Raw genomic sequence first — 16,050 nt, 5'->3', positions numbered from 1 at the left:
ATAAATACTATTCATTGTAGTCAGAATGGTCCATCTTTTTTGGCTTCCTTGTAGGTTTTCTTTTATTCTCTGCTGTGTATTTTTAATTTTATTCTTTTTTTCCCTTTTCTTCCTCATAATCTCCAAGTAGGCTACATTTATATATACATATACATACATACATATATACATATACTTATCAACATGCATATATAAACATAAATATCTATAATACAAATACATTCATATATTTATAGAAAATATGTGTGTATACACACACATATATATGCAAGGTTGTACTATGCTTATTTGTCCTCTTTTTCTCTGGAAGTAGATAACCTCATCTTCTTAAGTACAAGTTTTTCCATATTTTTCTAAATCCACCGGCTCATCATTTCTTACACTAACAGCAATATTTCAACCTCATACCATCTAGTTGTTTTAAATAGTCTAAAATAATATTGATTACTATGGCTTGCATATAGTGTTTTCCATATTTTTCTCTTTTGATTGTTTTCAATTTTAACTTTATGTTTGAGATCAAATATTATTACTCTATTTTTCCTTAAAAAATTCTACTCCTGATCATTAGTATCATGTTTGTGTGTATCTGGTTTCCTATTCCTGCTGACTCGTCAACTTTATTTCTCCTCTACTTTGCCTTGCTATCACTTGACCTACTTCCCACTCCAAGGACTCCTCCCTTATCCTCTTCTCTATCCTTTTCCCCCACTCTTTCTTTTTGCTCTATCCTATTTCCATTAATTTACACAGCCTTATTTACCCCCTTTATACTATTTCCTCCCTCTCTTATTTCTTAATAAAATTTGAAAACTTTTATATATATATATATATATATATATATATATATATATATATATGTTTGTATATGTGTTTATATGTGTACCTTATTAATATAAACTAACTACTCTTTTATCTTTTCCTACATGGCTTTGCTCTTTAGAATCACATTATACTTAGCTCTATCTCAATTTTTCTTTCAAATAACCTACTTACTAATGATAATCTTAGACATATGGTTTACCTTTTCACATATGAACTATAGTTTGTCCTAATATTTGTCTTCAATATTATATGTCAGATTTTCATCAAATTCAGGCCTTGAAAAATCCTGAAAGTCTGACAATTCATTGGAAGTCCGCTGTTTTTTTTTTTTTTTTCCCATTCAGAATTATGCTTAACTTTGGTGGGTATGATATTTTTAACTGCAACTCTAGTTCTTTTCCTTTTCAATATATACTATTCCAAGACCTGCAATCTTCTAATATAGTCATTGATAGGTATTGTGTGATTCTAATTGTGGTTCTGCCATATTTGAAATGCTTTTTTTCTTGTTCCTCATAAATTTTTCCTTGACCTGGGGGTTTGAGAATTCAGCTATGATTTTCCGGTAAATTTTCTTTAATTATTTCTTGTATTATTATATCAAGATTCCATTTGAGGTCATAATTTTCAGGTCGTTCCAATTATTCTTATGCTTTCTCTTCTTGATGTGTTCTCCAGATCTGCTGTTTTTCTTATGTATGTCTCCTATTCTCTTCCATTTTTTTTTCATTCTTTATCTCATTTTGTTTTATCAGTTCTTGTTCTAATTTCGCTGGCTTCCCCTTGCCCAGTTCTAGTTTTAAAGGAGTCATCTTCCAGTGGTACCAGGAGGACTACAATCTTCCTTAGTTTATGGATCTCCTTTTTAGTTCATTGACTATCTTTACAAAATCTTCATGTTTTTCTTGATTGTTCTTTTTTTATTTTGATTTTGTTCTTTAGTTTTTCCTCAGTCTTTCTTATTTGATTTTTAAAGGCTTTCTTTGAGTTCTTATGTGGCAGGGTGACAATTTGATATTACTCTTTAGGGTAGTAGAGGCTTTTCTTATTTCAGCATCCTCCTCTGAAGATAAGTCCTGGCCTTTCCAATTCCCATAATAACTTTCTATGGTCGGGTTCTTTCTCTTTTGTCTGCTCATTTTGTAACAGATTTTTGGTCTAATTGCTTCTAGTCCTGTGGTAAGGCTTTTCACATAAGATCTCCTCCTATGGCCTGGAACTCAAAAACAAGAACCCCACTTTCCTGTAAGTATCTGCAATCCTTTTTGCCCAATTCAATGTTTTGGCAGTACAACTAGCCCTACTGTTCCTTATCAGCAAAGGATTCAGATGCCTGACTCTCCATACTATTTGGGATGTGAAAATACCTGTGCTGGAGCTGAGGTTACCTCTTAACCCAATCAGTTCTAGGACTCTGCTTGCTATTTGAACTAGCTTAGAGGTGTTTAGACTTCACAGAAGTCAAACCTCCTCCTAGTATCTTTCCTTGAATCTTTTTTGATTGTACAAAGAGGATCACAGGAGTTGTTTTTAACTGTCCCAAGTTCACCCTCAGGTAAAATTTTGTCTTGTTTTTTGGGGAAATCTGTTGAGCTTGGAATAATCTGACCTACTTATCAACTTCACAGAATTCTCTCAGCAGAATATTTTTATTTTAAATTTGTTTTTCTCTTCTTTTTCTTTCTTCTGGTTATACATTTTAACATTTATTCTGGTTAACTTTTAAATATACATTATTAATCATGTTAGGAGAGAAAAATTTGAACAAAAGGGAAAAACCATGAGAGAAAAAAGAACAGAAAAAAGAAGTGAACATAACATGTGTTGATTTACGTTTAATCTCCATAGTTCTGTTTCTGGGTGTAGATGGCATTTTCTACCCAAAGTTTATTGGGATCGCCTTGGATCACTGAACCATTGAGGAGAATCAATTTTTCATAAGTGTTTTAATGTGTATTTCTTTAATCAATAGTGTCTTATAGCATTTTTCATATGACTATAGGTGGCTTTAATTTCATCATCTGAGAATTATCTGTTCATATCCTTTGACCATTTATCAATTAGGGAATGGCTTGTATTCTTATAAATTTGATAGTTCTTTCTATATTTTAGAATATCAAAAACACTGGCTATAAAAATTTTCCCCAGCTTTATGTTTCCCTTTTAATATTATTTGGTATGTGCTAGTTTTGTTTGTACAATCCCTTTTTAATTTAATGTAATCAAAATTGTCAATTTTGCATTTCATTATGTTTTCTAATTCTTCTTTGGTCATAAATTCCTCTCTTCTCCAAAGATCTTATAGTTAAACTATCTCTTGCTTTTCTAATTTACTTATGGTATCACTTTTTATGCCCAAATCACGTACCCATTTTGACCTTATTTTGGTATGAGGTATGAGATGTAGGTCTTTGCCAAGTTTCTGAAATATCATTTCCAGTTTTTCCAGCAATTTTTGTGAAATATTGAGTTCTTATGCAAGAAGCTGAAGTTTGTGGGTTTATCAAATATCAGATTACTATAGTCATTTATTATTGTGTTGTGTGTATTTAACCTATTCAACTGATTAACCACCCTCATTTCTTAGCCAGTAGTAAATGGTTTTGATGATTATCAGCAGAATATTTTTAAAAGATATGGCATGAAATTAACATTTAATTTGACTTAGCAAATCAATACATAGATCAGGATGACTGGAGGTGATCCAGGATGTAGTAGGGGATCCTGATCTCTTAAACTAAGGTATTTTCACAGATCATAATCTGTCGAGGCAAAGCCCATTCAGAAATTAAAGATCAGGTATGAATTGAAGTAAAAGATGACCTAGTTTGGGAGGGGAAGACCTTCAAAGTTTCTGGCCAGAACAGAAAAAATTTCTATTTATATTCACTGTGAGCCATCAAAACTTAAACAATGAGCAAGTGAGACTTAGGCTAGGACATATTATTATTGGCCAATCAGTGAAAACCAAAGTGATTTGGGCTTAACGACATAGTCAGGTATTATTTGAATCACAATGTTCTTTTACAGATATTTCTAGAAATCAAAAATGAAAACTTATGACACAAAAGAGTTAATTGTTCCAGTTTTTCAGGGGGGAAAAAGCACACATCTGTCAGTGTCATTTATGTTACCTACATGCCAATCCTACCAGCTACCTATTTGTCAATGTCACCTTTGACAACTCTCTGCCAATCCCACCTATGTCACAGATCTGTAAATGCCACCTATGTGCAAGTTTTTACTTCTGTGCAAGTTCAACATGTGATTAATGTGTAAATGCCAACTATGTCACCTAACTGCAAATATTCCCTTATCTAACTGTAAATGTCACCTATCTACAAGCATCACGAATGTCACCTATATGTAAATAACATCAGTATACCTTATAGCCAATATCATTTATATCATCTATCTGCTAATAGCAGATTGTCTACTATGTCTGTAGTGTCTTTAATTTCACCTGTCAATGTCACCCCTATCATCTACCTACCAATATCACTTCAGTCACCTATTTTTCAAATTCTTCTTTGTCACTGATCTGCCAGTGCCACCTGTGACAACAGCCTTCAAATGTCCCCTATGATATATACCTGCAAAACCCATTTTTATCACCTATCTGTAAATATCACCTATATGCCTTACCAACCAATGTCACCTAAATCATCTGTCTGCTAATGTCACCCTTGTCAAATATCTGTGATGTCTTTTATGTCATCTAACTGCCAATGTCACCTGTGATACCGATATCCAAATTTCATCTGTTAACTTTATAAAGATGATACCAAGACACCATAGTAGCCTGTCACCTATATGTTACCTAAGTCACCTATCTGCAAATATTACTTATTTTATCTACATGTAACTGCTATCTCTATATCCTTACCAATGTCACCTATACTATCTATTTGCTAGTGGTACTTTTGTCAATTGTCTACACTAACTTATTTTATCCAACTATCAATGCCACTTTTGTTATCTATCCAACCAATGTCACATGTCTGCCAATCCCACCTATGTTTTTTAATATCTCAATGTCACCTCTGTCACCTGTCAACATCACCTATTTGTCAATGCCAATTTTTTCACCTATTTGCTAATGTCACATATGTCACCCATTTGTCAATGCAACCTATGTTACCAGTTTCCAATTGAACTTGTGTCACTACTCTCCAAATGTCACTTTTGTCAGTCATCTTAAATGCCATCTATGCCATATGCTTCCCAATTTCACCTTCAGCACTGAATAGCAAATGCCATCTAGATCACCGATCTGCAAATCTCATCCAGGTCATTGATCTAAAAACATAATTTATGCTCCTGATCTTCTGCAGTTTCCTATATCACCTAACTACTAATATCATATGTCACCTAGATCACCTATTTGATGTCACCTGTTTGAAAATATCATACCTGTCAACTATCTACATATGTCACCTATATACAAATGTTACTTATATCAGCAATCAAGAAATTTAAAAAGGATGGTATGGTATACAACTACACACAGATTTCACCATCTCAGGTGCTTCTGGAGGAAGTAGAGATTGAGGTGAACAGAGCAACAATTAGGAAAAGTAATAGATTAGATCAAGTACATTTGTAGGTCCACAGTGCAGATGACACAATTCTCAGATAGTTCTGAGGGATCGCTTCTCAAGGTACCTGAAGAAGGAAAAAAATACCAAAACCATACAGAAAATTCAGTCTTTATTATTCAGTCCACTTTCTTAAAGGCAACCAGAGAGTATCAATAACTACCAAAAATAGACCAATATTTCCATCTACATAAAATTTTAATGAGAACAATCTACACATGCATTGAGGGCATCCTTGATGAGGGTATCTGAGACAGGCTTTTGAAAGTGACATTCCACAGAAACCACATTTTATCATTTCCCAACTGAAATTTTAGATACGCCAGATGCCATTGTACTTATGTTTGCTGACTAAAAATGCTTTGATATGGCAAAGCAGAACATTGCTTTGAAGGTTCTCTTCCAATGAGATATTTTCTGTGCATATGTAAAAATTGAAAAATATAAAAGAGATGATTTTATTCTGATGCTCCTCTGATCATTAATACTAAAACTATTTTGATTAATAATAATATTAATAACTGTTAATGTTGATACTAGGCATCATGCTAACTACTTATTTCATTTGATACTTGCAATAACTTTGGAAGGTAGGTGGTATTATTATTTCAATTCTACAGATGAGGAAACTGAGGCAAAAAGAAGTTAAGGTCATACAACTAGTAAATTTCCAATTTTAGTTGTCTTGGATGTGCAAGCTCATGTCTTACTGACTTTAGGCCCAGGACTCTGGGCACTACTGTACCACCTAAATACCAAAATAATATAATTAATATATCATTATTTAATAAAGGCATCAAAGTGGAGAATCTATATTTACCATAAGTGTTAGACATTATCATAAGAAGACCCAGCATGGAGTTCCATTCAAAAATCTTACCTTTAAATCAGGAGTTCTTAAACTGCTTTGTATGTGCTGTGCATTCCTTTGGCAATCTGGTAAACCTCACCTCTAAATATTTTTAAATAACTGAATGAAATGCTAAATTTCATTAAATATTAGTAAAAATAAAGATGCACACTTTCATATTCATAAGTTTCTTGAAGTCTTAGATTTCACTCTGCTTCATATGGCAAGAAGCTCCAGATGCTCCCATATAGGGATGACACAGCATTCCTTACCCCTGATTGTTTCATTCAGTCAATAAACATTTACTAATCGCTAACTATATGCCAGGCACTTGCTGAGTGCTATTAACTTGTTGAAAGTGATATATTTCTATACCAAACTCTTTGTGTTTATGTGTGTCCATTTCAGATGGCTGAAGTTAAGCTGCTGTCCCTTCATTCCTTCCTTGATTTTATTCTCTTCTTTACTCACTCAAATTATGAGAAATAGCAAGTTATATGCCCCTTTATTACTTTTTGATGCTAGCATTTTCTTTTTTTTAATCTACATACTCTTTTCTCCTCCTTAAGTCCTCAAAACAGCTGAAATATCAAAAACTTTTGTTTTTTTTTTCTGTTAAATGCATTCAGTATCCTTTGAAGGGATTTTTTTTCCTTAAGTAAAATATTAACATTATATTGCATATCTTTTCCCAATTGTTCAAATAAATTTACCTTGCTAGATTTCTCTGGACTTTTGTATTTGCATTTCAAAGATCTTACTCAAATCTGATCTTTTCATTAGAGACATGTGAAAGTACACTATTTTGTTAAAGATATATTTGAATGTGTAAGATTTTATTCACATTTAAAAGATAAGTAATTCTTGATTTTAAGTCTATATTATGTCTGTTGACTTTTGGAATATTGTATTACATGATCACCTCTGGTCTCAAATAAAAGCTGTCAGATCTTATTTTACTCTGACTATAGTCCTTTGGTACTTGAAATCTTTTCTTTATGCTTACAAGCATTTTCTTTGATGTGAGACTGTTAGGCACTTTTCCTTTAGGAATTCATTTCAGGAAGTGATCTATAGATTCCTCCTATATTACTTTATCCTCTGGTTTTAACAGAACTGGTCAGTTTTCATTTATGATTTCTTGAAATGTAGTATCCAGCTGTCTGTAATTCTTGCTAATAGGAAGTCTGAAGTTGATGGATCATTTAAGCTCAGAAAGTCTTACCTGCAATGGACTAAATTGATGAGTTATCCACACTAAGTCTATCACCCTTGTACAGCACAGAAAAATTGGCTATCAGACAGTCTAAGGTACACTGAAACAAAGCAGATAAAGGATCCTTTGCCAATCAGAAATAGGAAAAGAGAGAAAGAAAGAAGGAAGGAAGGAATAAAAAGAGAAGGGAGAGAGGGAGGGAAGGAAAGAAGGAAGAAAGGAAGGAAGAAAAAAAAGGGAGAGAGGGAGGGAAGGAGAAAGGGAAGGAGGGAGAATGGAAGGGAAAGAGGGAAAAAGGGGGAAGAAAAAATTTATTTTGTAGGCTTTTTTGGAGGGGGTCATGGGTTCAACTTGAGCTATTTTCCAGGTTAATCCTTTTTGATATCAGGTTTCTTATATTTTTTTCTATTCTGAGTTTGTTCTAATTATTTTTCCCCTCTGAAAGAATAACTGATTTCTGTTAAATAGACTCAGAGTCCATTTCCTAGGTAAAGTTTACTTTCATCTCTAAATTATTTAACTTCTTTTCAATTCTTTCCTCAAATTTTTTTATTTCATTTTTTCAGTATCTTGTGCTATTTCTTCTAGGTATTTATATAGTCCTTGCAAAAAATCCATTTTTTCTTTGAGTCTCTATTGTAAATTTTTATATAGGTAAGATTTGAAACATCTTTTTAATACTGGTAGGGATTTACTTTGACTTACAGCTTTAGCTCCCAAATTAGGACTGTTCCAAGGCTGGAATCTACTACACATTTTGGAGGGGTAGTCAGTCCTGCTCGGGTATGTTCTGGTTCCCTAGATTCTTGTGCTAATCTCTATTTACTTAGGATTAGGATTCACTGGGTGGTTGAGGTTCTGAATCCTATCAGTACCTTCTAAAGCATTTTAGGAGAAAATGTGAGTGATCTCTTAAGATTAGGCTGTTCTCAGATGATTTGGACACTTTTTTTTGCTTGAATATCTCCTGGGGAGTCTTATTTATCCCTTTGGAGATTTCTGACCTTCCTGGAACTGACTTAGGGGAATCTCTCTCCAACACTGTTCCAAAATAGAGAACCTTGCAGGCTACATGCTTTCTGTTTTGGCATTGGCTTTGCTGAGAGGGAAAAGGAAAGGAGGGTTTCCTTCTCTTTCCTGTGGTCTTTTATTTGATACTTTATGCAATCATAGGGTATAGTATGTCATTTACAATAGACAACAGTTTCTCACTAGATTTCCTGATCATTATTTTGCCTATTGCAAACTTTAGGTTTTTGTTGGAATAGGTACATAGGACCTGGATGATCTATCACCTTTTCAGGGACCAATGATTCATTCAACAAAGATCCCTTAAGGATTTCCTATGTGGAAGCAGCTGGGTGGCACAGAGGACAGAGGCCCTGGAGTTAGGAAGACCTTGAGTTCAAAAATAACATCAAACCCTTGATACTTATTAGTTACACAACCCCAGGAAAGTCATTTAACCTGATTTCTTCACAAAAAAGGACTTATATATCAATAACCAAACTAACCGAAACCATATGAATATCTCAATAGTTGCAAAAAAGAGGTATCTGACTAAATCCAACACCCATTTCTGTTAAAAATACTAGAAATTTTAGGAATAAGCATTTTCCTTAAAATGATCAGCAACATCTATTTTAAACCATCAGTAAGCATCATATGTAATGGGGATAAACGAGAAACATCCACAATAAGATAAGGGGTGAAACAAGGTTACCCATTATAACTATAACTATTCAATATTGTATTAGAAATGTTAGCTTTACGGGCAACTAGATGACACAGGGGATAGAGCACCGGCCCTGAAGTCAAGAGAACCTGAGCTCAAATATGGCCTCAGATACTTAATACTTCCTAGCTGTGTGACCATGAGAGCACATCCCAATTGCCTCAGCAAAAAGAAAAAAAAAAAAAGAAATGTTACCTTTAGTAATAATAGAAGAAAAAGAAATTAAAGGAATTAGAGTAGGTAACGAGGAAACCAAATTACCCCTCTTTGCAGATGATATCATGGTACACTTAGAGAATCCATTAAAAAAACTACCAGAAATAATTCACAACATTAGCAGAATTTCAGGATATAAAATAAATCCACAGAAATCACTAACATTTCTATGTATTACCACCAAAGTCTACCATCAAGAAATGCAAAGAGAAATTCCATTTCAAATTACTGTAGATAATATAAAATATTTGGGAGTCTACCTGCCAAGACAAAGTCAGGAACTATATGAACACAATTACAAAACACTTTCTACACAAATAAAATCAGATGTAATCAATTGGAAGAATATCTAGTATTCATGGGTAGGCTGAGCTTATATCATAAAAATGACAATTCTATCTAAATTTATCTACTTACTTAGTGCCATACCAATCATACTTCCAAGAAATTATTTTGCAGAGCTAGAAAAAATAATAATAAAGTAAATAAATAAAGTGAAATAATAAAATAAAAAATAATAAAGTTCATTTGGAAGAACAAAGGGTTAAGAATTTCAAGGGAATTAATTAAAAATGCAAATGAAAGTGGCCTACCTTTACTAGACCTAAAAATAAAGCCACAATCATCAAAACCATTTGCTACTGGCTAAGAAATAGAATAGTTGATCAGTGAAATAGGTTAGGTTCACAAGATATAATAATCAATGACTAGTAATCTAGGGTTTGATAAACCCAAAGACCCCAGCTTCTGGGATAACAAATCAGCATTTGACAAAAACTGCTGAGAAAATCAGAAATTAGTATGGGAAAAACTAGACAATGACCCAATCCAAGATAAGGTAAAAATGGGTTCATGATTTATTCAGAAAGAGTGATGCCATAAACAAATTAGAAGAACAAAGGATATAGTATGCCTCTCAGATCAGAGGAAGGAATTTATGGCCAAAGAACAATTAGAATACATTATGGAATGCAAAATGGATAATTTTAATTATATTAAATTTAATAGTTTTTAATACAAAGACATATAGACAAGATCAGAAGGAAAGCAGTAAACTAGGGAAAAATTTTACATCTAAGGTTTCTGATAAAGATCTCCTTTATAAAATATATAAAGAACTGATTTAAATTTCTAAGAATATAAACCATTCTCTAATTGATAAATAGTCAAAGGATATAACAGACAATTTTCAGATAAAGAAATTAAAACTTTCTAGTCATATAAAAATGCTCTAAATCACTATTGATCAGAGAAATGCAAATTAAGATAACTCTGAGGTACCACTATACACCTCTCAAATTGGCTAAGATGACAGTAAAAGATAATGATGAATGTTGCAGGGGATATGAGAAAACTGGGACACTAATACATTGTTGGTGAAGTTGTGAACTGATTCAGCAATTCTGGAGAACAATATGGAACTATGTCCAAACGGCTATCAAACTGTGCATACTCTTTAATCCAACAGTGTCTCTACTGAGCCTGTATCCCAAATAGATCATAAAAAGGGAAAAGGACCTACATATGCAAAAAATGTTTGTAGCAGTCCTCTCCTTATAGTGGCAAAGAACTGGAAACTGAGTGGATACCCATAGTTGGACAGCGGCTGAATAAGTTATGGTACATGGATATTATGGAATATTATTGTTCTATAAGAAATCATCAGCATGATGGTTTCAGAAAGGCCTGGAGATGCTTACATGAACTGATGCTAAGCGAAGTGAGTAGAATATTGTACATAGCAACAGAATTATATGATGATCAATTCTGATGGACATGGCTCTTTTCAACAATGAGATGATTCAGGCCATTCCAATGGTCTTATAATTGAGAGAGCCATCTCCCCCCATCTACAGCTACACAGAGGACTGTGGGATCTGAGTGTGGATCACAACATAGTATTTTCACTTTTTTGTTGTCATTTTCTTACTTCTGTTTTCTTTCTCACTTTTCCATTTTTTGACCTGATTTTTCTTGTATAACATGATAATTGTGGAAATATGTATAGAAGAATTGCACATGTTTAAAATATATTGCATTACTTGCAGTTTAGAGGAAAGAGTGGGGGAGAAGGAGGGAGAAAAAAATTGGAAGGTTTTTCAATGGTGAATGCTGAAAATTATCTATCCATATGTTTTTTGGGGAAATGCTTTAATTAAAAAAATGATTTAGTATGTGCCAGGCTCTGTTGGGATATAAAAAGGACTTTTGAGTATTAAATCAATCCCTGCTCACAAGAAACTTACATTCTAATGGAGGAAAAAGTATTTACTGTATATAAATAAGCATATACAGGGTAAAAAATTAGTTATATGTTAACCTTATAGGAAAAAGTACCAGTTGATAACTAGGAAATGCCTCTTATGAAGGATTCTAAGAAATGAAAGCAAGGAAGAATAGCATTCTATGAACAGGGGACATTCAGTACAAAAAATATGGAAATGGTAAATGGGATATTACATGCAAAGAACAACACATATGCCAAAATGGAAATGGCTGGATTGCAGAGTATTCAAGGAGAGTTATTGATAAGAAGACTGTAAAGTGAAAGTGGTCAATGAAAATCTTGCAATGTCAATTGAATTTATGTTTCCTCCTATACATATAAGGTGGCCAGTGGAATTTATTGAGTAAAATATGACTTGGTCAGATTTGCACTATAAGGAAATCACTCTGGTATCTCTCTGGAAGATAAATTGCAGTGGAGAGAATGAAACAGAGAGAACAATTTGAAGGCTTTTTCAATAGTCAAATGTGATGAAGATCTGAACTAGGGTATTGACTGTGTAAGTGGAGAGAGTGATAAAGGTCTGGATTAAGGTGTTGACAATGTAAGTGGAGAGAATAGCATGCTTATGAAACATGTCAGAGAGTTAGAAATAACAAGATTTAGTGAATGGATATATGGTATGAAGGAGAGTAGAAATTCAAGGATAATACCAAAATGGATGACTTGGACAAGAAAGGATACTGGAAAAAAAGGAGAGTTTAGGGAAAATCAAAATAAGTTGTCTTTAGGGTGCACTGAATTTGAGATGCTGGGGAGCAATATCTTAACCCTCTCTCAGACCTTCTGCAATATAAGACATGCAACTACTTAAGACTTGATTGACTAAGCAGTGAAGCCCTTGACTTGGCTCAAACTAGTAATGAAGTCTCTACCCCCAAGGAAAGCCAGCATTGAGGTTCTGGACCCCTGCACCTGGCAGCCAGTGGTAGGCCATGTTTGGCTCAAGACAGCAGCAGGCTTCGGGGGGGGGGGGAGACTGAATTGGCAGCAGTGGCTCCCAGAGCTCTCAAGCTCTCAGCACACAGACAGTAAGGGTATTGAGTGAATAGACAAAAGGATATTATGGGGGACCCTTTGTTGGCACTGAGAACAGAATTCTGTAGCATTGCCCATACTCTATTTAAAGGAGGAACACTACACACTCCTAAATACAATTACAAAAAACTGGGGACTCCTGGTCACAATTTCAGGGGCAGGAAAGAGTGCTTGTGGGCACTTACATATCATATCTGTAAAATAGGGGTGTTGATATAGGAGATTTGGGGGTAGTAGTCAGAACTAAAATACTTTTGAGGAAGGACAGAATGAAAGGAAAGAATGAGAAGGACAAATGGGGGAAAATTGGATGGAGGGAAATATACTGTTAGGAATCATAAGTGTTAAAAAATTTTATAGCAAATTTTTTCTGATAAAGACTTCATTTCTCAAACATTTAGAGAACTGGGTCACATTTATAAGAATTTAAGTTCTTCCTCAAGTGATTAATGGTCAAAAGATATGTAGGGTAGTTTTCAGATGAAGAAATCAAAGCTATTTATAGGCATATGAAAAATGACTCTAAATAATCAGAGAAATGCAAATTAAAACAACTCTATCACATATCTATTAGACTGGCCAATATGACACAAAAGGAAAGTGACAAATGCTAGAAGGTATGTGGGCAAATTGAGACACTAATATATGTTGGTGGAGTTAGGAACTGATATAAACATTCTGTAGAATAATTTGGAACTATGCCCCAAAGGCTATAAAACTGTGTATATTCTTTGATCCCACAGTAGTATACTAGGTCTGCATCTCAAAAAAATTAAAAAAAGAAAAATCCATGCAAAATGTGCATGCAAAAATATCTATAACAGCTTTTTGTTGTAACAAAAATAGAAATTGAAAGGATATCCATTAATTGGGAAATAATTGAACAAGATTGTGATGGAATACTGTTGTGCTATAAGAAATGGTAAACAGGTGGATTTTAGAAAAATGTGGAATAACTTACACGAACTCTTGCAAAATGAACTAAGTAGACCCAAGAAAACATTGTACACAGTAAGAGCAATATCGTAGCATGTTTAACTGTGAATTATAGCTATTCTGAGCAATACAAAGATCCAGAACAATTCTGAAAAACTTGTGATAAAAAGTGTTATCTGTCTCCTGAGAAGGAACTAATGAAATCTGAATGTAAACCAAAACATACTTTTAAAATACTTTTCTTTATTTTTCTGGGGTTTTATCTATGCTTTCTTTTATAACATGACTAAAATGGAAATATGTTTTTCATCAGTACATAAATATAATATAAAATTGCTATCTCAGGAAGGGGGCAGGGGAAGAAGGGAGAGAATGTAAAACTCAAAATTTAACTGAAATGACAAAAATAGTTTTTACATGTGAGACTAAAGGCTCAAGCTATTAACATTACTCCCAGCTCTTTAGAATTCCAGATATACTCTGAAACTTTTGGTGACTATGATGGGAAGCTCAAGCAGAGGAGTCTCATCCAGCTGAATGAACTCAAAGTTCCCTCAGTGTATATCTTAATTGAATAACATTCCCATGTTACAGCTAAGTAAAAGTTCTTGGTTAACCATTAAATGACTTACAAGTGTCTCATTTTGTTCCAAAATCAAACATAAGCTGCTAGGGATTAGCCAAAGTCAAGCCTAGCCCAGAACAGCAGACTATGTAGGACCAAACTTGGGAGTTAGATTAATACTAGTTATAGAAATATGAGAATCATCTGCATAAAGTAATTGAATGTGATGGAGCTGGTTAGATAACCAAGTAAGAGTATATGGAGAAAAATATATAGAGAATTAACTCTAATTTATAAAAAATCAAGCCATTCTCCAATTGAAAAATGGTCAAAGGATACGAACAGACAATTCTCAGATGAAGAAATTGAAACTACTTCTAGTCATATGAAAAGATGCTCCAAGTCATTATTAATCAGGGAAATGCAAATTAAGACAACTCTAAGATACCACTACACACCTGTCAGATTGGCTAAGATGACAGGAAAAAATAATGATGATTGTTGAAGGGGATGCGGGAAAACTGGAACATTGATGCATTGTTGGTGGAGTTGTGAACGAATCCAACCATTTTGTAGAGTAGTTTGGAACTATGCTCAAAAACTTATCAAACTGTGCATACCCTTTGATCCAGCAGTGTTACTGCTGGGCTTATATCCTAAAGAGATTATAAAGAAGGGAAAGGGACCTGTATGTGCACGAATGTTTGTGGCAGCCTTTTTTGTAGTGGCTAGAAACTGGAAACTGAATGGATGTCCATCAGTTGGAGAATGGCTGAATAAATTGTGGTATATGAATATTATGGAATATTACTGTTCTGTAAGAAATGACCAACAGGATGATTTCAGAAAGGCCTGGAGAGACTTACATGAACTGATGTTAAGTGAAATGAGCAGGACCAGGAAATCATTATATACTTCAACAACAATACTATATGATGACCAGTTCTGATGGACCTGGCCATCCTCAGCAACGAGATCAACCAAATCATTTCCAATGGAGCAGTAATGAACTGAACCAGATACACCTAGAGAAACAATTCTGGGAGATGACTAAAAACCATTACATTGAATTCCCAATCCCTATATTTATGCCCACCTACATTTTTGATTTCCTTCACAAGCTAATTGTAAAATATTTCAGTCTGATTCTTTTTATACAGCAAAATAACGTTTTGGTCATGTATACTTATTGTGTATCTAATTTACATTTTAACGTATTTAACATCTACTGGTCATCCTGTCATCTAGGGGAGGGGGTGGGGGGTAAGAGGTAAAAAATTGGAACAAGAGGTTTGGCAATTGTTAATGCTGTGAAGTTACCCATGCATATAACCTGTAAATAAAAGGCTATTAAATTAAAAAAAAAAAAAAGAGTATATGGAGAGGGGCACCTGTATGGCATCAGCCATGGATTCAGGAGGACTAGAGTTCAAATCTCGTCTCAGCCACAATACTTACTAGCTGTCCTACTCAAGTCACTTAACCCTAATTGCCTCACTCCTCTCCCCCAAAAAAGTATATGGAACAAAATAGAAGGGCCAAGATAGAGCCATGAGAGACATCTACAATTAATGGGCATGTCATAGATAAAGCTTCAAAAAAAACAAACTCCAGCAAAACATTCCTTCTGGAATGGCCAAAGAGAAAAAGAGAAGCAAGAGATAAAAATGTCACAAAAATCCAAAGAGGAGAGAGTATCTAGCCAATTAAGAGAATGTCGTTAACTTTAGAGAGATTAGTTTCTGCTAAATGATGAGCTTAGAAGTCAAATTATAGAGTGTTTA

The sequence above is a fragment of the Sarcophilus harrisii genome, chromosome 3 (assembly GCF_902635505.1).
Source record: "Sarcophilus harrisii chromosome 3, mSarHar1.11, whole genome shotgun sequence".
Lineage (NCBI taxonomy): Eukaryota > Metazoa > Chordata > Mammalia > Dasyuromorphia > Dasyuridae > Sarcophilus > Sarcophilus harrisii.
This window is presented reverse-complemented; position numbering follows the sequence as displayed.